Source organism: Drosophila novamexicana, unplaced genomic scaffold (assembly GCF_003285875.2).
Source record: "Drosophila novamexicana strain 15010-1031.04,08,12 unplaced genomic scaffold, DnovRS2.1 tig00004555-arrow-pilon, whole genome shotgun sequence".
NCBI classification, from domain to species: Eukaryota; Metazoa; Arthropoda; class Insecta; order Diptera; family Drosophilidae; genus Drosophila; species Drosophila novamexicana.
The window spans coordinates 1,568,851-1,593,676 of record NW_020825052.1 but is presented as its reverse complement, the minus strand read 5'-3'; the positions used below and the strand labels follow the sequence as shown (position 1 = coordinate 1,593,676).

Sequence of the window (24,826 nt, the reverse complement as noted above, 5' to 3'; positions counted from 1 at the left end):
GAATCAGGATCAGGCACAGCACAGCGAGTAAGTATGGCTATGCAGGTGCTAAATTGCTGTCTCATTACGTGACAGCACAATAACAAGCCGTACTCGTAATTGGCAGCCCAATCGCACAGTTATCTTGGACAGGGCCCGGATCTGGTTTCGGTTCTGGTACAGCGATTGTGTGGTCTCTCTCAAATCAAAGGCATTGCTGTCCGCTATTTAGCCAGAGGAGCTGCAGCGCTGAGTGTAAACACAAGCGGCAAGCGGCAGGCGGCAAAACCGACAACCAACAGCCAACAGCCAACAACCAAACAACCAACAACCAAAGATTGCCGGCGATCGGCGGCTTGTTGTCCTAATAATTGTGTAAACAACAATGACGCGTACGCTATTCTCCTCAGGCCATTTCCACATCTCCACTCCAGTCCACTTCTCTACCCTGCCTCTATACATTGGCTGAGTCTCTTAGGCGAGTGGGCAAACACCCAGAGCTGGTGCGGCTTTCTTTTAACTTGGCCAAGAGGCATGCCGTCAGTCGCTCGCTCGCTCGTTGTCTAGAACCAAATGCATTTGTCTGCCAGTTAGAGTTTGGCTAATTTCTGTGCAGCTGCGGTGGCCGCCACTTCGGGGCTCTTTGGGCTACTTTGAGCCACTTTGGTCGCAGCTTACTTCTTGAGCAATTCAAATACATAGTAATAACAATAATAACAAATACTAATGGTGAACAAATACGGCTGCCCGTAATCCTCACACAGCCGGTGATGATCATTAAAAAGTGTTGGTCATTCGGCTGGCTCTATTCAAACATAGTTCTCTTCCTCTGAGACTTGCCATTCGGTTCCTCAGGGCAGTGGCAATCCAAACAAGTGTTTCAGTTGCAGTTGCTGACATAACTGTTCAATCTTACGCTGTGCTAAACTTCAAACGTATCAGGCCCGGCTGGCCAACTTCCCCCCAAAACCCAGCTATACCCCACAAGAATCTAAGTATATTTGCACACTCATTTTTCGCCAGGGACACGCCCTGATGTCATTGCCTCTGATTACCATTCGCAATGATTAGGTTATTACGCTCGATACTTCCGTCAATTAGTTGGAGAGATATTTGCTGAGTGTTCAATAGAAAAACTAATCATACACGCTCGCATGTGTGTCCCTTATCTGATCTTGTTGTACATTCACACAGATCGGGTGAAAAACCACAACTATTTTAATAGGATTTATGCAAACAATAAACTACTAGTCAATTGATGAGTGCAGTGGTTTATTGGAAGCCGGAATAATCGATTGGAATGTTGTTGATTGTGTGCCTAACTAACAGAACGAGAAAAGAATAAACGATAAATTTCTGAATTTCCTAATTCTTGTAAACTGCAAACAGATCTGTAAAAGAACATTTTCCATCAATATTTGTGCTTCCCTTGTTCTTCCCAAACAAAATGTTATTCAAATATTGCACATTTGAATCATTTGAAATCCTATCAAAATGAAAAATGTAATGAATATGTTATAAAAACTCTTGGTTTCCGCTTACGGCATAAACTATATAACTATATTAGTTTTACAGCTTTCCAAGGGCTTAAGCTTCGGTTCTGCACGCACTCGCATAAATCCATCACTTCCCAACGACTCGAAACATAATTCAAAAGCCATAAAACGTTTAAATTCAATAGACAAAAAATAAAACAAAATGGACGTCTTAACTATTTTGGAATAAACTTGATGAGCATAAAACTTGAATATATTTTCAATGCAAGGCGCAATTTCCTGTCGTAAATATTGAAAATTGTGGGCCAAAGCCAAGCCCAACCCCAGACCTCAGGCAGTAGATACCAGCCCACGCTCCCGCTCCCGACACCGACCCCGCCGCTGGCCCACACGTAGCCAATAAGCTAATAGCTTCATTACCACTTCATAAAGTCACGTTATTATTACGCTCGGCTGTCAGTATGCCGCATATATATATATATTTATATATACATGTATATAAAGTTCTCCTCCGATTGACATGCGATCGATGTCGATGTTAAATTTCGATACATCGCTTGCATCTGCCAATTTCAAAGCAAGCTGACAGCCCAATAATTGAGATGTGCAGCACAAGAACAAACGCACACAATTTTTACTGCTATAGAAACTTTTAGACATATCATTTATGGCTTTGGTTATTATGCAAAACTTGTTCGTTCGGCAAATGCATTCATCAAACTCTGTGCAACAAACAGACAGACACACACACACACACACACACGCCAAGTTATTGAACTTACCGACCGGGCCAGCCGATCGAACAGGTCGAAAAGTAGTTGGACATGTGTCAGAAGAAAGCTTTTGGGCGGCATTACAGAAAACTTTATATAAAAAAAAAACATTTTGGCTGATGTAACTGTAAAAAGACACCCAAAACAAAACGTGATACCCTGTAAAATGAGTTTTCAGGAAGTTGTGTATTGATTCATTAATATCCCATCATTTACATCAAGAAAATCAAGAACTGAAATTCTTCTTGCTAAATATATTTTCTTGAGATGTCAAATGCAAAATATATCCGTTTCATAATATAACAATACCCTATTTATTTTTTAAATTTAAGATATTGTCCCTAAGCTAGCAAAAGCAATAAAACTATATTTTACTATTTCCTTTTCTAAAAGAAATGGGCCTTAATATTTGTTAAACAAGTATAAATATATCTTGAATATGCATTTATATATCTCGAATATACATTTATATAGTTTCTATATTCACTTCAATTTTTTCATAGTGTTAAATATATTTCTTAATAATTAATAATACAGTAGCACGAGCACCGGCTTGCAGGGTATCCCTTGGTCAAACACTTTCGACTAGAATATTTTGACGGTTTTGTTAATGAAAATATTGTATTGAAATAAATAAAATATGCTGTCCGTTTATGCTAATTTTGATTCTTTTGGCCTGTCAATTAAATGCACATTTCGTATGGCCGCCATGCACTTTGCCGCCCCAAAATTAATATGCAAGGCAAAGAGCTTTCCACTGATTCCCATTGACCAATGCCTATTGGCCATTGACTGTGCACAGGAAATGAAGCATAAAAATGCATGTAGAAATATTTAAAAATTTTGTAATTGTAATTATATGCGCAGCGCACACTTCGCTTACATCGATTTTAATAGTCAACTGTATCTAAATCTGAATACAAGTACGCCCCCGGAGTACGAGCACAACCGGAGCTAAGCTCTTTTTTTTGGGCTGGGCGTAGAGAGGCCATAGCTTGACTTATTTCCCACATTAAAGCAGCGCCAAACGATTCGCAAGGCAAGTTTTGTGATTCAACTCAATAACACGGGTCGCAAGATAGAAAGTTGATCGATGGACAAATACGCTGTACTCAAAGTGAAAAAGTAATTGAAATTAAGGAAATTGGGAATGTTTGATATCGTTTCAATATGAAGCAAAGAGGAAATGGAAAATATATGAGTTCTGAATAATAAAAATAAATCAATTTTGTTCTTTTCTGTCTTAGTTTAAACAAGCCCTGCAGTCAATATACCCCATGATACCTATGCAAATTAATACAGTACTTTGCATAGCATCTTTAATCACGTTTTTATTGTTTGTTGCACAAATGAAAACGAAAATTCCCGTCTCGAAGTATTAACACCAGAGCTATTTCTAGCAATTATAGCCATTGACCAAGTTGTCTTGATTGGCCTTACATTGCTCGTAATTGTGTTTGTTTGTTAATGTTGTTGCTGTTGTTATTGCAGATGTCTTGTATTATTTGGTGGGTGGTGTAAAAGAGCTGAATAATGATTGAATGCCGCTTGAGGTCGTCGCGTATGCCATCGATGATGGATCATGGGAAATAATTCGTAAAGAATTTGTGCAGAAATCTGAAGCGCAGACCACACACAATAGGCGATCGAGTCTAAAAAGCTTTTCACCAAGGCGCTAAATGAATATATCAACAATAAATTCCAGTTAGTATGCTTTTATCATTTCGGCATAATTAAAATGCAATCGCCGACAAACTACAGGGGCAACACAGTGTAAAAGAATGAAAATATATTCTAAGATCTGCCGAACATTCAATACCCTATGGCAGAGCTTCTAATATCTCAGATGTTTTTAATGTTAGCTACAGTTTTGTATATAAATAATCTCTCTTAACACCCGTTTGATAGTTAATAAATTGTATGTCTTCTTGGGAGCGTTACACTCCACAAGACTAACTTAAAGTACCCTGTGCATAAGTGGATAAATTAGAAGCCATTTAGCTATATGCACATTCGATACGCTTGTTGCGCGCTTTTATCGATGAATTGTCTAAATTATCACACACAACTGACCAGACACCAGACACAATACACAACACAATACACAACACAGCACACAACACAAAGCTACAACAAAACAACAATTGACACTAACAAAAAAAATTATCAACAACTGATTGCCTAAGCAAACAGCCAAACAGCCCAAAGAGATCCCAAACATAAAAGGCATACTTAACACTTTTTGGAGCCTCGCAAACAAGTGGGGAGTGGAACAGCGGGGAGAGGGTCGGGCGAGTCTCACATGCCTATAGATTGGCATTTGTTTCAGCAACGCACGAGTTAAGCGGTTCCCAACAAGAGTTTGCGCATTGATTTAAATTAACTTCATCTCTTTTTTTGGTTCTCTGGGTGTTAATTTCCAATGACAACAAGAACACAAAAGTGGATGTGTTGTGTGGGGTGCAGGGATGGGGGAGGAGGTGCGTCGAATTGTAGTTCTTAGTCGGCTTGAACCGATTTAGCATAAGTTACCTGTAAGCGACATACAAAGAATTCATTGACATTTCGCTTTGAGATGCCACAAAACAAAAGACTTAGGCAACAAACTTGCGTAGAACTCATATTTTATTTAGCAGCTTCGAGCTCATTGCCAGTTACTATAGCCAGCTACCAAGCCACCAATCAGCATTAAATAATACATTTTGGGCTGCAATCAATTAACTAGAATTTTTTATATCAGCGGGTGGTCGACATTCAGCCCCTCGTTAGGCGTTGCTGCTATAACAATTTTATTTCGACAAATAAAGTTATTAGGCACAACGGGTTGCTGCATGATTATATATGACGCTATTATTAAATGTTAAATTTATTTAGATTTCTATCGCAGTTGGCAAAAAAAAAAAAATGTATATATTTTAATATATATGTATCGATGCATAAATAAACAAACAATCGCGTACTCAGAATTCAAACATAGGTGTGAATTAGTCGTAATGACATCATTGAACTTTAACTTGCCAACTTGGTGAGTCGATCCACAACACACGTGCATGAGTGTGCGTATGTGTGTGTGTGCATTAACTGAAGCTTGGCTGTAACACACCTTATACAACAAGAAAAATTGTTAAAAGCAACAACAAACAGAAAAGATATAGAAGTGCCTGACTCTGACATATTCTGCACTCAAATTTAAACTTGATAATACGAATTATGCATATTTCAGGCAATATTAATATTGTTATTTTTATTTAACCAATTATTATTATGCTAAATTTATGAGACCAATAAACAGGCCAAAAAAATATGTGAAAACCTTTAAACCATAATTACTGTCCCTATGCTCGTTGAGATGGGCAAGATGTTACCCTACTCATGCATTTCCATTAATACACGGTATCAAAAACAATAGCTTAAAACGTCAATAACAGCAACAAAATATGTGCAACTATTATGGCAACGATCGCTTTCAATCAGGCTAGGTTTATTAAAATGTAAATGGGTTCAATGTATAATAGCTTAACTGTAGCCTAATGTTAAAACAAATTTCTGTGAATTTCTGTGACGTGCGATCTACATTGCAAATTGATAGATTTTTCGCTAATTGATTTAATGACTGATTTTCGCCTTTGAGTTCTATAGAAACAGGTGCTAAGTGAGAGAATGCATTGATATGAAAATAACAACACAAAAAGTGCCAAATGATTCACTTTCAGAGTTTTTCCATAGAGTGAACCTTTGATATATTGGGGCTAATAGTTTGGGTTTTCAAATTGTTACCAGGTGAGAACTAGTTCCTAATTGTCTTTGAATTGAATAGAACAATAGAAAATCGATGCTACTGGTGATAAGAAATGCTATATATAAATAGATGAATATATATATATATAACTGACTTGGGAGCCGTAGAAAATACAGCTGAAGCTGCAACCGACGTAACGCACATACACGATCCTTTTATAATGCAAATCTCTGCAGATATCATTAATATATTCAGACTATTATCTTACGATTTATGACAGCCCGAGGCTGTGCATTTATTAATGCCACAGACTGTTACAATTAAAAGATAAACGGCCACTTTGCATTGGAAACGCACCGCTAAATACGTGAATATGATAGAGAGAGAGAGAGAGTGTTGGGAATACAATGAAACAAGTTGTGGAAAGAAGCTCGGAGAATCTTCCTGCTATACGTTTATATAAAAACCGGTTAAATGCATTTTGTGTAACAATGTGTCAACAAATAATATGAAAAGGTGTAGAAAACAAATGTAAGAAAATGTTGGCATTAGAGAAGGCTTGCCAGCTGCCTGACTGCCCTCCTGCCTTGCCTGTATACTGTTCCCCCCATTGGGAGCAGCCGAAACGAGAAGAAGAAGAAGAGGAAGAAGTCAGCCAGCTAAACATTTCAATTTTAATTAAGCATGATAAATGATTTCACTTGGACGCATAAATCTCTTTTACAGTCGCGATGAAACAATGAAGTTCCTTTGTTTAGGCCACGCTTCGAACGTAAATTTGTTCGTTTCGGTGCAGTTTTCAGTTGTTGCCTTTTTGGGATCTCTCTATATACAAAAAGATAAGGGCCTTTAGCTGTGAAGAAAATTGATTTGAAATTAATGCAAGAATTTGTTATAGAAAAAATAACAAGCTCGCCTTTGAATCGCTCGAGAAAAAGCTGTTACGAGTCAATAAGCCAGCGATTGAATTGATATCGTTTAAACAAATGGATTTCCAACCAAATAGTCTACGGAACGTGAATTTAATAAATATGCATGCGGCAAGTGAACAAACCTGATCTATTGGCTGGCCGAAACACATCTCAACAGGTCTCAATTGCAACAAAAACAAAAATCCCCAAATATACATATTTACAAAGTAGTTTTCGGTTAAGATAAGCAAAATGTTTATAGCACTCACCGATACGATAGATTGAGACCATTTTGTTATTGCCAGTTACGAAACCAGGCAATATCAAAGATACATAAAGCAGCTGAAGTTTTCGGACATTTGTGCTGGAATAGAGAAAAGATAAACGATTATGCATAAGCTTACAAATTACATAATAATTTAAAATGAAAACGTTCAGGATAGACCAAATTGTTGTCTGTTGACTTAAAATAGATTTACTTCAAGATCTTCTGAATTATAAAGTAGAAAATTGAATTTTCAAGGAGCAAACATTCCAGAGCTGATGCCATGTCAACTGAAGAGCCGACTAGCTCAAGGTTGCTGGATAATGGCACTCGCTCAAGATACTTTTTAAATGGCAGAAGTCGACGTTCTGGGCTCATGTTGAGTAGCCGTAAGCGCTAATAAATTGTAATACAAATACATTAAAACTAAAGACTAATTAAATGACTGTACTTAAGTGGCGAATGGACTTGGAGCAGGCGACTTAATCGCCAGTGAAGGAGCCGCAGCTTCAGGGGCCGACTTATGGCGAAATCTCTCTGAGTATGTGCGTGTGCTCCGCTTTTTGCCGCATTGAGTTGAGTTAAGTTCAGGCCTGGCCAAGAAGTGAGCGCGGTCTGGTAAGCCTTTTGTGGTCATTAATTCGCACTTAATATGCTTTTTATGGCCTGGCCAGGTCCATTTGCAACGGTGCGAGGTTATGTGTGCAAAACAATTATTCCGCAATTAAACAGTTTGCACTTTGCAAACGCAGTCAGAGCCACATTGCCACAGACAAGCGGACAACAGGCCAACCCGCCAGCCAGCCAGCCAGCCAGCATACATATTAATGAAGTTGCCCCCTTTCCACCCCACACACTCCCTTGGGAAAGCGCGCTGAGTTCGCTGAACAAATCACTTAAGCGGCATCAGGCAACAGGCAACAGGCATGTTGCAACATCGTCACCCCGAGGCAAATGACCACCATGCAGCAGCCGGCGACAATGCGTCGACTATGCGTTTTTTCTCTAGTTTACGTTATCAAAAGGGAGTGTTAAATATGTTGCAAGCTTAGCGGCAACCGTCTGTTCGTTGTCTGTTGCCTGTGCATCCTTGCCCCCTTCATTCTAATTGCTTGCCACACATCTGGAGCTGGCTACGCCTGTATCTGGCCTGGTTTTGTTGGCCTTTAACGGCCGGTCATCATTGCTGGCCATCAGTTCAAGCTTTGCTTTACTGCTTCTTCATTTGCTTCTTCTTTTTTTTATTTAATTTATTTTTTTGTTGTTGGCAATTATTCACTTAAAGCATCAGGCATCAAGTGTCATGCTGAATTGCAAGCTCGCGAGCATCGAGCTGTCAGATGTGCAGGTTAACAGAGATTTTCGCCCTGCCTAGGCGACAGCTCCAATGCGTTGCAAGTCGAGATATTCAGAGTTTAAGTTAAGGAACTAAATTATATTTCATTAAGTAGCCAGAATATGATACAAGGACACGACAAGACCGCTCTAAATTAAATATGTTAAAGTCAAATAGTCAAAGATTTCGATCTGAAGGAAATCTGTAATTTCTTCTGGAGTCGTGTCTCTTTGGAAACTTTTCGATCCGTTGAAGACATCTTATCAAGGCCCTTCATCAATCAATATACCCTACCGATATGCGCTGCATCTAGCCAATGTCGTTGGTCCATTGAAACCCAACGTTTGGGGGCAACATTTATGACAAAATTGAAAACAAGAAAAAAAGGTCCATCGAGTGCCCTGACCTGGCCTTTAATTCCGACAATTGTTCTATTAATAAAGCAATTCCAAAACGATTAAGAGCAGCTACCACAACAAAGTGATTTTCAGCATTCTGTGCTGGACTCGTCGCGTCGCATCGCTCAGTGGCTGAGGTCGGTTGGTTGATGGTTTTGCTGGCAACTCATTTGGACATTTATAGCTCGCCAAGATGAGTGGTCACAAATGCGTGGCATATCCCCATCAGGCGACAGGGGCAGCTCACTCAATTCGCCGACTCCCTGACTCGCTGTGGTGAACTTTTACGAGGGGGTAGGTAAGCTTGCCGCCAAACAGTTATAAATCACTTGAAGCTGCTGCGGTGGCCAACAGTTGCACACGGTTCACATCTGCCACACACAACACACACACATCCATGGACGACGCTTTCCTTGCCTGACGTTGCGGCGCCATAAATTTAATTTGAAATTAATTTTTTTGCTGCTGCTGCTGCTGTTGCTGGGGCAGGCACCAGCCAGCTTGCTCTATGCCACAGTGTTGCACAAATGGCTGGGTCATCAAAATGCTAAGCTATGTAAATGATAAGCACAATGCACGAGCTGCCTCTATGCTCGCCCCTCCCCCACGCCCGTCGCCCGCCACCGCTCACACAGTTTGCTAAGAGACTTGGCTTATTTTTGCACGCCAACTAAATATGGTAAGGCACGCATTTGTTGTAAAATGCAAAATTGAATATCGAGTGCAGGAGTTGGGCCCAAAGCAACAACAGCTACAACCGAAGCCCAGCTCGGAGTCAGAGTCAGATCCACAGTCAGAGTTGAGAGCCGAGAGCCAAGAGCAGCGGCTGCTTTTGGGCTTTTGGTAATTATGAGCAATGCACTCGATAAAAAATTGAAGTTTTCATTTCGCGAAAGTTGCTGCCACATTTGAATGCCCAAAATGTGGCAGGCAACAACACAGAACCGGACCGAAACATTTATTGTTCCGCCTGTTAAGGCAAAAAAAAAAAAAAACAAACAGAAAAAAACAGAAAACAAAAGACGTAACTGCCTTCGCGTTGCCAGAGAGGAACCAAAGGCGACCGCAAGGGCATGCGAACTAAATTTCGTACAATTATGAGACCAAAAATGGACAAGTTGGGCAGAGAAGACGGCTGGTGCAGCAGGTGGGGGGAGAATGATGAAGCAACTGGGCAAACGGTAGCAGTAACCGCAACAAAACAATCGAGCTGCATGTGGGAGGTCCTGCAACAGTTGCAACAGTTGCAACTGCAACTGCAACCCCACATAATGACAACAACAATAACAACAACAACCGCAATATGACTGTGGAGAGACGACCACCAGGTGAGCAGCATTTGGTTGCATGCAAATTTTGTTTTAGCCGCGCTGCCTGCTTGCAGAGCTGGCATTTGGGCAGGCGACAAACTTACGAATTGCTCATGTCAATGCACGCTACGGGTAGCGGGTGGGTTGCCCCCGTTGGGTGGTGCGGTACGGTTTGCCACAGGAAATGGGCGCCACGATCATAATCTCTATGGGAAGCTACTGCAGAAAGTAGCAGCTACTGCTGTTCTTCCTGTTGTTGTTGTTGTTTTCCTATGCTGATTGGCATTAATAATGGATTATCACGATCATGTGGCTATGGGGTGTATGGAAATATTGAGCGAACAGCTACTACGAATTTTGCTTTCCTTAACAGTTGGTGTTGTTGTTGTTTTTGTTGTGGTTTTTGTTTTTGTTTTTTTTTTTCATATCGTGCGATCATCAAATAATGTGAACGTGTGATCAACGCTTCGGCTGTTGGGCTTGGACTTGGTCTTGGACTTGGGCACAGTTCTCTCGTGTGTTACACTAACTTATTTATGCGAAATATTTTGAAATCGTGTTTGGAGTGCAGCGTGCGCTTGATCGGACAGAAGGCACAACTGGACGGAGGAGACCAACTTGGCCAAAACTCGCATACGTGGCTTACAGCGCGGCCTCGGTCAACAGCATCGTCATCGCCTTCGTCTTCATCTTCATCTTTTATACCAGGCAGCAGCGGCAGCGGCAGCAACAGCAACAAAACAACGTGACCCTCTTTTTGCGCCTGTAGATCACGAATTATTCAGAATTTTTTTCTGTTTTTTTCTGCTTTGCGTTTTTTTTTTTTGTTAAATGCACTTTTGTGCTGGGCATGTTGAATATATGTCAAAGTTGGTAAAGGCTAGAAATAACAACAAATTTTTTGAATTTTATAACCGATATCCTATTAAATTTAATAAATATAATTTTTTTAAAGATGCCCTTAGCCAATAAGGTTGTAGGCAGTGCCATTCCTGATTTTTTGTGAGACTTTCTTTATATTATTATTTGCATTATGTTTATTAATATTAATACCCTCATTAAACTAGACCAACTTAAGCTGCATTTGTTTTACTTGCAATCCGTAAATAAGTATAGGTATATATATATATACTTTCAAGTATGGACACATGGCTAAAATATTCTTTTAAAAGGTGTTTTGATTGACTTTTTTGTTCCATTGCAACTGAAAGTGCATTAAAAATTCGATTCTTCTCTGCATTATTTGCACTTGGTTTTTTTTTTTTGGGCGAACGCGATTTTGATATTTGTAGCTGTAGCTTTGTCCGCTTCTGCAGTGCTTTTGCATTTTAAGCGTTGCTCACAAAATGCTTTTGGCTTGTTATGAGTCATGTGAAAGCGCCAAAAGAAGATTTCGAGTCGGAGTCAAAGGCAAAGGCAGAGTCAAAGAAGAGTCGAAGGCAAAGATTTAGCTAGCGAGCGAGATTCTCTGCCTGATTGTGAAAATTATGTTTGCTCTGAGCGCGGCGGACACACGAGGACAACAACGGCAACATAAACGGCAGGTTCATGTGGCGGTGAAAGGCTGCCATCATCATCAGCAGCAGCAGCAGCGACGGCGGCGGCGTCGGCGGCAGCAGGAGCGGAGGCAGCATTCGCATTGAGGTCCAGGGTCCGAGGCCTAATCATCATTACCATTGTTATTAACATGATTATCTGCATTATGCGGCAGGCCCCAAGAGCAAGTTGAAAGTTCAGAGACGGCGTTTAAGCATGATTATGAATTGGGTCAACGTGCGGTCGCCTCTTTCGGTCTCCCATCCTCCAGTCGTTGTTGTTGCTGCCTGTTCAATTATGCCAAACGTCGCTGCATGCGTTTGGGCCCAAATGGTTTTTGGCATTGGAATGGGCCAAAACGAAGACCTGCCAGCCAAATCAAATGAAAATGAGACGTATCGAAAAAATTTAAGTCGAAGTCCGCTAGGATTGACAGGTGACAGGCTGCAGCTAGCCTGAGCTTGGCCAGCAGCAGCGACAACCTTTTAGCTCTCTCTTTCGCTCTCTTTTACTCTTTCTCTCTCTCACTCTGCCTCTCTCAGTCCCCACTCACACGCCTGCTGTATAAGGCGCTGTGGCAGATGAATCTCAGTGGAAACGTGTCCCGCTATTGATGCGGCTTATTATATGCAAATTTGAACCACGCAAAACAACAATCCGAAGCGAATGTCCCTGGCTAGGAACAGACCGAATCCGAGTGCTGCCCATAAAGAACAGCCATGTCAGCCAGGCGGTATACATTCACATATTTTGTTGTTCAAATACCCTGTGCCATGTGGGAAGTACAAGTGTGATGGTGGATAGAAAATGCATAGAATGTATGTTTTTTAAGTAAAATTAAGCAAGAGAGTGCTGATCGATTTAAGAACTAAACTAAACTGAATAAATACCGTACCGTAGAAAACAAATTTATATCAGGAAAATATAATATAAGTAACTGATTAACTAAGTATAACTTTACAATTTAAGCTCCATTCTTTATAGATTGGTTAAAAAAAAATGAGTTGAAGTCTTGGCACCTTTGTACACTTACATTAAAAGAATATTTATATAGAAAAACCCTACTACGCCATTTTACAATCATAAACTGGGGCTGTTTGTGAAAGGTTTATGGATACGACCCAGAAAGGAATGCAAATCTCAGATTCGCTCAGGGTAGCTAATATTATTGGGTAAGGACGTTTTCTTTGAAATTTTGTTCTCTGCATTATTTCCAATAAAATGGTTCCACTTAAAGAGTATTTCAGTGTCTATAGCTTTCTCGGATCTGTGTGTCCGTTTTCTAGCCTGCGTAAATTCACAAAATATTGACACCGTGTCGCGGGCAACGTGACAGTGATCGAAATGTGTCTTGGTTACGAGTAAAGCAACAACAACAACAACAACAACGTCAGCCGAGACAGGGACAGGGACAAAAGTCGTTCTCAATTCGAAGTTTTTTTTTTGTTCTTCTCAATTGCGGGCGGTTTGTTTGTGACGTTTGCCTAACAAGAAGAAAATTGCTGCAATTCTTTACAAGTTTGAGCGGCAGCAGGCCGTCCCATCGTCAACTTGGCTCGTTCCCATGGATCGTCAGGCTGCTCCTTGGGGCTGCTCTTGTTAGCCCGTTGCCGTTTTGGCTACTTCTATGCGTTCGCCATGCGTTTGTCATGCCAAAAGTGTAGTAAATTGTGTGGCACTTAAGTCAACACATGCGACGGCATCTGTGCATGTGGCCTGGCTAAAAGCAGATCCCTCTGCCTTCTATTCCTCTTTAACCAATTTGCATGTGGAACTATCCCGAAGGGGGTTGGAGTGATGCGACTGTTTGTATTGTGCAGGAGATTTCTGCGCTCTATTTTGACTTTGATAGATGTCGTCGAGTTACTTTTGTTCTGTGTGTGCGTGTGTGTGCGAGTGTGTGTGTGTGTTGCTGATGCGAACGAGATGTGAACGATCTGATTATTATGCTCATTGCGATCGTTCACCCGGAATTGGGTTTATGCGTTGTTAACATATTAATGGATATTATAATAGTAATAATAGTCACTTTAAATTTAAGCTCCAAGGATTGCCTATTGTTAAAGGACAACTTATGCAGATTTAAACCTTATTTTAGAATAACTCCACTACTCGATCTGCTTCTTGCCATTGCAATTATTCAGCCAGATATAAACATGCCCACCGCGGCCAAGTCCTCTTACCGAGTCTGACCTCTGGCTTGTGGCTTGGTAGGGCTCATTATGCCCCCAAAATGAATGCAAAGCGGCGGCATTAATGTCACATCGTTCACCGGGCAATTAAGTGTGCTGCGTGCCACTTCTTTGGCTGACCAGACGCTGCCTTCAACTGCAACTTTTCCTTATGCCTATCAGCTGGTTTGTAGGTTGCTTATCATGCCGCCACACTCTCACTATTCAGGAGTGTCTATATATATGTGTATATGTGTGTGTTGTGTGTCGTTGCACAAAATTTGCAATTATAATTTTGCGCCTCAGAGTCGCTGAGAGGTTCGGGAGACTCTGTGGCGGTGTTTTTACTTTGCGGCTTTGGCTCTTTCAGACGCTGCCGCAGCGATTAAATCTCTTACTTTGAGCTGGTCCACGTTCTGGGGTCCAGCCCGCTTCCAGCCCAGAGAGCGTAGTTCAACAATTGAATTTTTTAAGCTTAAGCCGCAGCATGTAGCATCCAGTCCAGCCCCCATTTGGGTCTAGTCCTTTGCATGTCTCGGAACAGAGACGACTCCCTCTAAGCGCAGTTGCCGCCGCCACAAGCGCAGCTAATTGGATTTCTCTCCTGGGAGAGCTTCGCCTGGCTCTGGCTCTGGCTTGGCTACGACTACGACTACGTAAACCATATCGATAATGTCTTGATCAGACAGCACTCGCAGTCGCAGTCAAACTCTCTACTCGGATCGTTTGCCCGTCTGTGGCCAAATTGTAATAGTAAAGCACACGGCAAGAAATTGTGGAACATCGCATATAAGCACCGACAGGCTGAGTGTGTAACACTTTCGGCTCTAACATTTCTCTCAGTGCACGGCGTTGTACTTGCATGTGTTTTTTGCCAGATGAATGATTTCTCTGGCGAACGCGTGTAAAGCAGCAATTAATTTGTACTACGTAACATACAACAGAGAGCGCGGCACACGGAACTTGGGAACTAGCGATGGCATCGTGATTGAATATTGCGTGCCTCCTGCGTGCTCTCAATTGAAGAAATAGCAGTGCTGTAGATAATCCTTAAATCAATACAAGCTCAAGGTTCACATACGAAACACATGAATGCTGACTGTTTCCAAGCTCAAAGCTCAAGTAAGGTAAAGTAAAGCACATTGAGCTTTTCAGAGAAAAGGACACTAATACATGAACACTTACTAATACACAGAAATGCTTAAGTAAATATAGTTATAACCCATGCCCATCTCTATAGTGAGCTTTCCTGGTGGTGCGTGCCTGATATACAGCAAAAGGTTACAAAGCAATTATAAGGCACTGCGATAGGGGGATTCTCCACTGCGCCCCAGTGTGTTATAATTCTCTTAGCATATATGAGCAGATGGGGCTCAGATCTTGGACAGCATCTCTCATGTAACCGCGACACGACGACCTCTTTGAATATTGTGGCAACCCAGACGGGCAGGCGCAGGCGCGCTGGCTTCGGCCAAGTTTGGGTCTCAGACCTCCGACTGGAGTACGTTGTTCAGCGCACTTTTTGTTGTTTTTGCTGTTTTTGTGGTTTTTTGTTTTTGTAATCTACGCTATAATCATGCACTGAGCAAATTCGCATAGCCGCCCATTATTCCACCCACTTTTTTTGTGGTTTTTTGGCTCGAGTGCAAAGCGAAGCATTCAGTTGTTGTTGTGGTTGTTGTTGTTGTTTTTATTGCAGCAAAATACACTTAATTTTGGCCTTTTTGCCGCAATTCATGAATTTCACATGGCTGCTGCGTTGCCTGCCCCTGTCTCTGTCCCTGTCCCTGCCACAGCCTGCACCTTCAACTCCCCAACTGCAATGTGCATCAATCGATCGGCGGCTCAGCGTCTCAGCGCCGCAAGATGATCTACATTAAGAGAGAGATTTTTGCGCAGCCTCATACAGCATCCAGGCAGGCGCTTACCAATTCGCATCCAACTCCAAGCCCCAAGTCCGACCTTTTGCTGTAACCGCCGTCTCGGTGGGCGTGTTCTGTTTTTTTTTTTCTGAACTGAACTGAACGCTTTGCTCGCTGCTGATCTGTGCGCCAGGCCTTGGTACAGTTTTAAGTAATTGCATTATGTTTAAGTTTAGTTTTTTTTTGTGTTTTTCAGTGCTCGAAATCGATGTTTACCTTGAAGTTCGAGTGGGAGGTTTTCGATTTTAAGACACTTCAGTGGGCTAAGCCAATAGTATTAAAATTCTTCGAGATATTGGGTGACCGAGGTGAAGGATGTTATAAGTACTTATATAATACACATTTATCCACATAAGACTATATTCATTTAACTTTTTGTTGTAATTATTTATAAAAAATGCGTTCCAAGTCTTTACTTCAATTCCCAAACACTTTCCATATTTTTGTCTCTTTATTTATTTCAAATTAATAGCACCTTCTCCTGACCATTCGTTGAAATAGGAGCAATTTAATCCGAACATTTATGCTCTTTAATGCACAAGAACTTAACACAAGAAATGTCCCGGCGAGTGGCATAATCAAAATGCAGCATTAAACAGCTCAGAATTTTGTTTTTATTCCCAGACCCCCCACAAATCGTTCAGACTAATTAAAACGCATATTACGAATGCTATTAACATGACAGCGAACACAGCGCCATGGAACAGGCTATAAAACTGCGGACAAAACCTAATGATCAGAATCGGAAAACAGAATCGAGCCAGAGTCAGAGAACAGTAACGATTCAAATCAATGTGCATATTTCGAAATCATTTTGAATGTGGCCGGACTTGGAATTGGAGAGGTCGAGACTTGAGGCTACTGCAAAATTGCTTGGCCAGATATTTAATCCAATTAACCGAGAGCCGAGTAGCAGAACAGAGAGAGCGAGAGAGAGAGAACACAAGAATACGAAGCTGAAAATTATCGAAATCAGTTAACCCACACAGAGCTCTTGGCGAGATATTGTCACTAATGAGTTATGAGGCACAGACGACATAAGAGCGAACCCAGCGGCAACCAACATGGAGCTGGCAACCTGCAACCTGCAACTGGCAACAACGTGCAACAGCTGCAGTCGCATCCAGCAACTGACTGACTGTTGAACATTTTAAACCATAACATTTTATTAACATAATAAAATCAAAATTATCAACAAAGTCGTCAATGTCGACGACGAAGTCGAGACGAAACTGAAACTGAAAAAGGTAAGCTTTAGTCAAGAGAATACGACTAAAGGATACCCTGTGCTGAGATTAAAAATTGCCACAAGTCAGCTGTGCGCTTCAGGAAATTGAAATTGAAGAAGTCTCACGTTTTTATGAGTCTAAATATTAAATTTATCTGCAGCGGGTATTCATCAATTCATAGACTAAATAGACTCCTGTGATTCCTTTTGCATTCTGACTCATTCAGCATGCATTAAGCTACCTTTTCGTTTTGGCCGAATTCTTGTTTACAGGGTAGAGAAGAATGAAAATGAGACAACTTTGGAGGTAACGAGCTGCAGCTAGCGGCTCACTGATTGGCATCTTGTAGCTGGTGTATCTGTAACTGTGCAGCTGTGAAGCGCTGAGAGAGAAGCTCAAAGAATAATAGCTGAAAATTTGTATTGGATTTGGAATTAAATTTCGTAGCGCCAGGGCGAGTGCATAATATAATATATAGTAAACGGCTGCATTTATGCCTAAAGAGAAAAGTTAACTGGCCCACACACTCATTGTCAGCCCAGCGTCGTTCAGACAATATCTTTTGATAGTTTAGAGTGTGGTGGTCCGCCCAGACAGCTACGTGGTAGTCTGGGTATCCACATAATGTGCGCCTCATGCGGCGCTGTGGCCGGTCTCTAGACAAGAATTATGATTTACAATAATGAAGCGTTATATTGTCAGCCGATAGGCATCTCTCAGACGCTAGGCTTGCCACTATCGTAAACCTGATGAGTTGTTATAGATTTTTAAACAGAGTTCAATAATCGTAGCTTGCCGAAGTAAATTTCGTATGAAATTAACGCCCAATGAGTTGTTTGTTTTCTTTTTTTTTTCTCGCAGACGTCGCATTGCTCATAAATTTTATTATGAACTTCAACTCGTTGCTGAATCCGCTGAACGTGAATATTCCAAATCTCTCTCCCGTTGAGCGCACACACAGATCGATGCGATGCGATGCGATGCTCATAAACAACATGCAGAAATTACTTGTTTAAAATTTGTCACACCATTAGTAAAAAAAAAAAAACGGCGGCGAAAGGACCTCGCTGTGGTCAGAGATCCCCTACCAGTTCCACTAACAGTTCCAGTGCCAGTGCCAGTGCCAGAGCCATTGCCTTGTTTGCTCTTGATTTTATCAACCGCAAAACATCTACTCAAGTGTCAGTGTCACTCGCACAGCGGGCGGGCGGCGACGGCCGACGCAGATGAGGACCCTGGACCATCCCAGGCGTTGAAAAATGAAGAACAGACAGACCAGACACTCCAGACAGTTCACGAAATACCAACAACTAAAAAAATGCACGATCTTTAGGGTGCCAAAGATTAAATACCCTTGCACAATCCAATATAAAGATAGTTACAGCTCCAGAGGCTTAAGTAATCCGAATTAAAATCTTACAAAATATCAGCAGTTGTTATGTGGGTATCAAGATCTTTTGTAAGTACTCTTATATAATAATTCGATCTTCTATTCAAATTTTTAAAACGATTGCCTGAATTATATGAAGTAAAACTTCTTTAAAGGGATTTTAAATTTAAAAACTTCTTCAAAATAAACGTTGAAAACTTGACTATCTTACATCAGAGGAAATCAAGTTCCACAAAAGTTGTTGTATGGAACGGCATGACTGTAAGGATACAGCAAGTAGACGGCTCATCACACTATAAATTTTAATAATCGTCAGAAGTGCATCATTAAACTAAAATACCCTCAGCGACAAGGGTATATAAATGCCAAAACGCTTCCTTTCCGCGCTCTGTGGCTGAGCCAGCGTCGAACTTTATCCACATAATGAAAACACCCTCAACTTAAGTGCATAATTTATAACGAAACGAGCCAGCGAGACAATGAAAAGGTTGAAATACCAACAAGAACGAGCCTTGGAATTGGAATTGGACTTGGAGCTGGAGCTGAAGCTGGAGTTGGACTTGGAATTGATCTTGGACCAGGGGCCAGTTTGTGTGTTAATAAATTTCTTAATAAAACATGCAAATTCAAATGCATTTATCTAGATCAGCCAAAAGCGACAAAATTTTACGCTCATACCATTTATCAGTGCGATTCGCATAATTTTTTGTGGCACACGTCTCATCTGTGGGTAGGGCCCAGCACAGCTCAGATCCTGGACTGGCCAAAAACCAGTTGAACTCAATAAATATTTTGACTCTTGACAAATGCGCTGAACAATGCCAACAATGCCAGCAATTCTTCCAGCATCCCAGCCTGCCAGCCAACCTTATGAATATCAAAGGGCAAGGACAACTAACAGTTAACCAGGGGCGTCACCTAACCGCAAAATCCCATAAATATATCACAAACTATTACAAAAGGTACAAATTCTAAGGGAAGTTTTCGCAATTGTGCCAATTGGTTCGAGTTCGTGTCAAAATTGTGTTAAGTAGGAGGGCACAACCAGGGGCAATTTGTGTCTAAAATTATAATGCTGAAAACATGAGAAATTGCTGGACTGCCCATTGCTGCGCCTAAAGGGGCGATGGGAGTTTAAGAATATAACCACGGAAATATAAGAAGAAAGTTTTGGTAAAAAAAGACAATATTTTGAGTTTGGGCTAGCTATGTATTTGTTTAAGGGGTAGAGATACCTGATATTAGGATTATTCCCATTCAAAAGTGTATTCGAGTCATAAAATAGTAAAAAAGTGGATTCTGTTATATTCTACAATTGAGTTCTCTTCTTAATATTATATTTATTAAAAAAACACTATTTGTGATGGTATAAAGATTTAACCATGAACATCTAATAGCATTTAAAAAATTCCATTCCACATCAAATAGATTTGAATTACTTTACAAAGCATCTGACAAATATGCGCAGTATGCTTTAAATAAATGGAACTAAATAAATGTTTTGAGTGCCGACTCAACCAGTTCTCTTCACGGAGCATTGGAAATTATCTATAAGCAATTATTAGTTCACACAAGCATAAAACGTTTATAGCATTTCCGCATAAACTTAACACCCGTAAAATATTATAAATTTGACAAACAAAACTGAGATCGAATGCATTTGCATATTTCATATGACAAACGCGGCGGTGGGTCTCGGTCTGGATCAATGGATCCCAATGCGTCTCTTCAAATACGAGAGACACACACATACGCACACACGTTTAGCGTGAACTGAAAAGCGTGTTAATTTTCACTGTGCATTTATTGTGGCCATATATTGAACGTGAGGGGCAGGCACAGTGGCAGAGGGGAAGTTAGCAAGCAAATCGAACGTCTTATGTTAATGGGCGGTTCAGATGGACGCCCCAAAGTTTCACCGTTGAAAACGTTGCGCTGTAAAGCTGTTAATTAAAACGAAAAAATGTACCAAAAAACAACAAAAATTAAGAAAAAAAAAAAAAAACAATGAAAAAAGAAGAGGACCACACAAACGAATTGGATTCCCACCAAGCCAGTTTGTTGCCTATTTAAGTCTTTTGTCTTATGGATGCACTTGTCGCTTTCTGCCCCCAACTCAACCCGACTTGGCCGAATATTTGAATATTTTTGCTAGCTGTACTCGTTTCGCTGATTGATTCTCTAAACAGCTGCCACTCCTGCAGTCCCCGGACATAAAAAGAAAACAAGCTGAAACAGATGTGTGCGTGTGACCGAAGACCCAATACCCTTATATTCAGACAGATGTTTTTGCTTTGAATATGAGTATTATAGCTGGAAAAAATCGTTTAAATATATAGATAGAATGGTTAAATCAAAAATATATGTACGATACTCGTAACACCCTTCGGAAAGGGTATACACATAGTTGTAAATATAGGTAACAAAAACAAGAAATGCGAACAAGTTGTAGCAGGTTTCGCATCATTTGTGGAGTTATCAATCACACATAGAAATTTGAACGTTAGATGAAGCGCGAGTTTGACTCTGACTACGCCTGGGCCGAATGTTAGTCATTAATTATGCGACGAAGACGACGACGACGACGACGACAACGACTGATCCAACAGTTTCAGCTGGAACCAAGGCATCAAGCACAGACTCATCATCGTCAATATTGACAGCCAGGCGAACCGCACGAACATGTTCTTTAAACTTTAGCCTTGAAATGGCAGCAGCATCACAGTTTGCACATTTAGTATGATTATTTTTGAAATAAAAAAAATTTCTATTTATTTTTTTAAGTTTATTTTTTTTTTGTTTGTTGATGCAGCAGGGTCTAGAGAAGCAGGTCTTACCGGGTCTTAGTCTATTCGACGGTTTATTCACATAATTGTTGCTAGTATTTTTTTTTGTTTTTCCGTTTTTGTTGGGTCTTGTTTATATTTAATTGCTAAAAACTATAATTCTGTCAAGTTTATTATGAAAATAATTATAATGCACGTTTTGTTTGTTGTTGTTGTTGTCGTTGTTAGTGGTGCCATTGTACGGCAAGTTTATCTAAGTGCGCATATCTTAAGATTTTGCGTCTAAACAATGGTCGTGGCTTGGCTGATTTAGCGTTATAATTACCCTCAGACGACTGTGCACAACAAAAACACCAAATCACGCTCACACACACACGAGCACACACATAGATAGACATATAAATTCTATGTAAAGTTTTGTAAAGAACTTGTCCATTGGGTCATTGGGTTAGTGTTAAGTCATTTTCATTGAAATTAACAAAAAACACACACACAACGGTTCTGCTGCCAGAAAGTGAGTTCAAGTTGACATACTTAAGCGTTTAGTAGGCAATGGGAATGAGTCAGGAATTTGATGGAGCGATTGGACGACGGCCAAACAGGGCCAACAGAAAACGGAGTAGCGGAGACTTTTCTATTAAGTAGTGTGCGCATTAACTGTTTGAGAATTTTAAGCTTTGATCAGCTGACGAATTGTCAACTGATAAAATTCGATTTGATTTCATGGGCATTGAGCATTCATGATTATTGAGTCTATTTAGAATTTCGCAATTCCTTAAGGCAATCAAATTTTGGGACATATCTTAAAATATATATAAAATAAAAGTGTCCTTTCCTATTAATTTCATATTTTAGTATATTATATTTTATACTTAAGCTCATTAGCAAAACACCTCAATTTCCGACAAAATAAAAAGGGCCCACTTCCTTTCATTAACTGTTGTACCTTTCCATATTTAGACTGCACTAAGCCCCATATCCAAACAATTAACGCCTTTTAACGCTTGATCAGCAAACGCTCTGGTCAGTGGACCACAGGCAGAGATTGGATGCTCGTGTATACCACACCTTGTGTGTTAGGTAGTTTTGCTTATAATTACAGCGAAACCGACAGATGCCATAAATCTCAAATCCCATGAAACGCTACAAATTAACATTATTAAAATTTGGTTTCGACACATAAAACAAAAGACCAAAAAAGGCAAATAATAATATTTTGATGTTATTTGGACTAAACTAGCGACCACAGTACCGAGCAAATGTGCTAAGTGAGGAAGTAAACGTTAACAAATCGCCTCTCTCTTTAACTCTTCAAGGAAACATGATGGGAATCAACAAAGGCAAATTTTGAATGGGGCAGGGAAACTCGATAGGAAACTTGCCTAAGGTTCAAGCTTGCAGCGTATAGAGAAACTTACACAACCTGAAGAAAACTAACAGCTGAGCCGTAAAACGTGTCATTTGAAAAAGCAGAAGAAGCAAAGCAAAAAAGGTGAAGCATTTGGGAACAGTTGATTTTTATCGAGCCATAAAATCTACACTCTTTTGATGCCGTTGCCTGCCTTTACTCAACAGCAATTTACGATTGATAATAAATCATTGCAGATATCTGTACCAAGTTGTGCCCGAAACAGAAACAGAAAAAAAAATATATATAAAAAGATATGAAATCCTGATGCACTAATTCATTTTTTATTAACGCCCCGGGGCAAATGTGGAAAAACACGACAACAACAACAACAAAACCCTCGCAAAGAAGAAGTAGAAGTATATATTTATAATCAATAACAAGGTTCGACTGCGTGCACAGTTGGAAATCAGGACACCAATAAAAACTGAAGAGCGTTTTAGGCTGGGAAACGAAATCTCATCTAAATAAAAATAAATATATATCTACTTTTTTTGATGTTTATATGACGGCGATAGTCTTTGAGTCCGTGAGTCACATTTACGAGTTTCGATTTTGTAGGAGAGGCCGTTGTTACACAAAAGAAAACAATATGATGGGTCCTTACAGAGAGCGCATTGTCTCTATAGAATGTATACATAAATAGAGTCAGAGTTAGGAGGCCGAAATCTAGTTGGCCGGATGATAAATTGCTGGCCAGACGCCAGCTAAGGTTTCTAGCAATTGTTATGAACTGTTTATGCCTTAGCCTGGGGCAGCTGTGGGCAAACGAAACGCCCGCCAATTAATGGAGGGGGACTCCTCTATTTTTTGTAGGTACAGTTGCTACCGAACCTATCAGAACTCAATCAAAGTCTTTTCACACCTCCGGCAACTTATCGCACACATCGATCAAGGGGGGAAGTGCGCAACTTAACGGACCCAAGTCCCGCATCATGGATTGCAGCAACCATAACAATCGTATTAATCGTGCGATAGTAAATTAATGCAAACCATTGTAAGGTTCGACACGATTCCTGTTAGTAACGCTGATTAGGATCAGGCCACGGCCTCACGCACCACGCAAGGATACATTAATGTGTCAACATGTGCGATAAGTCTGAATTCAGAAAACAGAGTGGAGAACACACAGTAGTTGTCGCTGGTAGCCCACAAAAGCAAATATAATTCTGATGTCTAGTTCCTGGTAGTGAGATATTGTGTACAAAAGATCTGATAGGGATCACACACACACACTGTCACACACACACATACTCTGCACAGCGAACACACATGATTCGTGCGAATGTCACAGCGACCACAACAATGTGCGCATAATGAGTAGAGGGCAAGCCAAAGCAGAGGAACCGAAGCCAGGAGCCAGCAGGATTGCAGCGTTGAGATATCACATGCTACCAATATATTTGAGAACTCCCTGGGCGCAGTTCTCAAAGCCATAAACTACATTCCTTTTTTTTTTTTTTGTACATTTTGAAAACAATTTTAATGCCTCTTTTTGGCATGCTACATAAATCTTTTGGCAGGACATGGACGCTTGAGGAAAATTTCATATCACTTTTTATTGCGATATGCAAATGGCTTGTTTGGCTTGATTTCCATTGTCTAGTCCTATGCTGACCTTCAACCCTTCGCTTAGAGCACACAGCCAGTATGCGGTTGACCGCATTTTCAACGGTTTCCGCTCGCTCTTCCAGAAAGGGTTGGCATCAAGTTTTTTTTGCTTTCTTCTTTTTAAGCGCTAACAACTTGATTAGAAAAACTTGCCGTACATTATTCTTGATTAAGTCACATTAATTATGATAATGATGACGACTGTCTCGAATCGCAGCATTCAAAGGCACACCCAGGCCCTGGGTTTGTAAAGAGGGGCAATTGAAACGGGAACAGGATATTGTTTGACTTCAAGGTCCAGACAATGCAGCGACGTGTGCGCGAATAAAAAATGAGCAAAGCAAAAAAGATCATAAAAAAAATAAAACTGGAGAATAGAGCAGCAGAGAAGCCGAACAGAGAGAAATACATATATGTATGTGTGATAAATGTCAATTTCCTGCTCAGCATCCGACACGCCTGAACTCGACCGAACTGGCTGCTGCCTGGCTGATGACTTCATCTGTAGGATATCTAGATTATATACGGAAGTTATCTAATAACGGCTGACACTTTTAATCCTTTTA

The 24,826-nt window shown here is 40.6% G+C and overlaps 1 protein-coding gene across 1 annotated transcript in view; it reads right to left on the bottom strand.

Moving 5' to 3' along the window:
• Positions 1-24,826, bottom strand: part of LOC115770312 — a 137,010-nt gene that overhangs the window by 47,112 nt on the left and 65,072 nt on the right. The window contains exon 2 of the mRNA XM_030715546.1: positions 7,168-7,262. The gene's annotated coding sequence lies outside the window, so the exon portion shown is untranslated. The remainder of the gene's footprint in view (positions 1-7,167; positions 7,263-24,826) is intronic.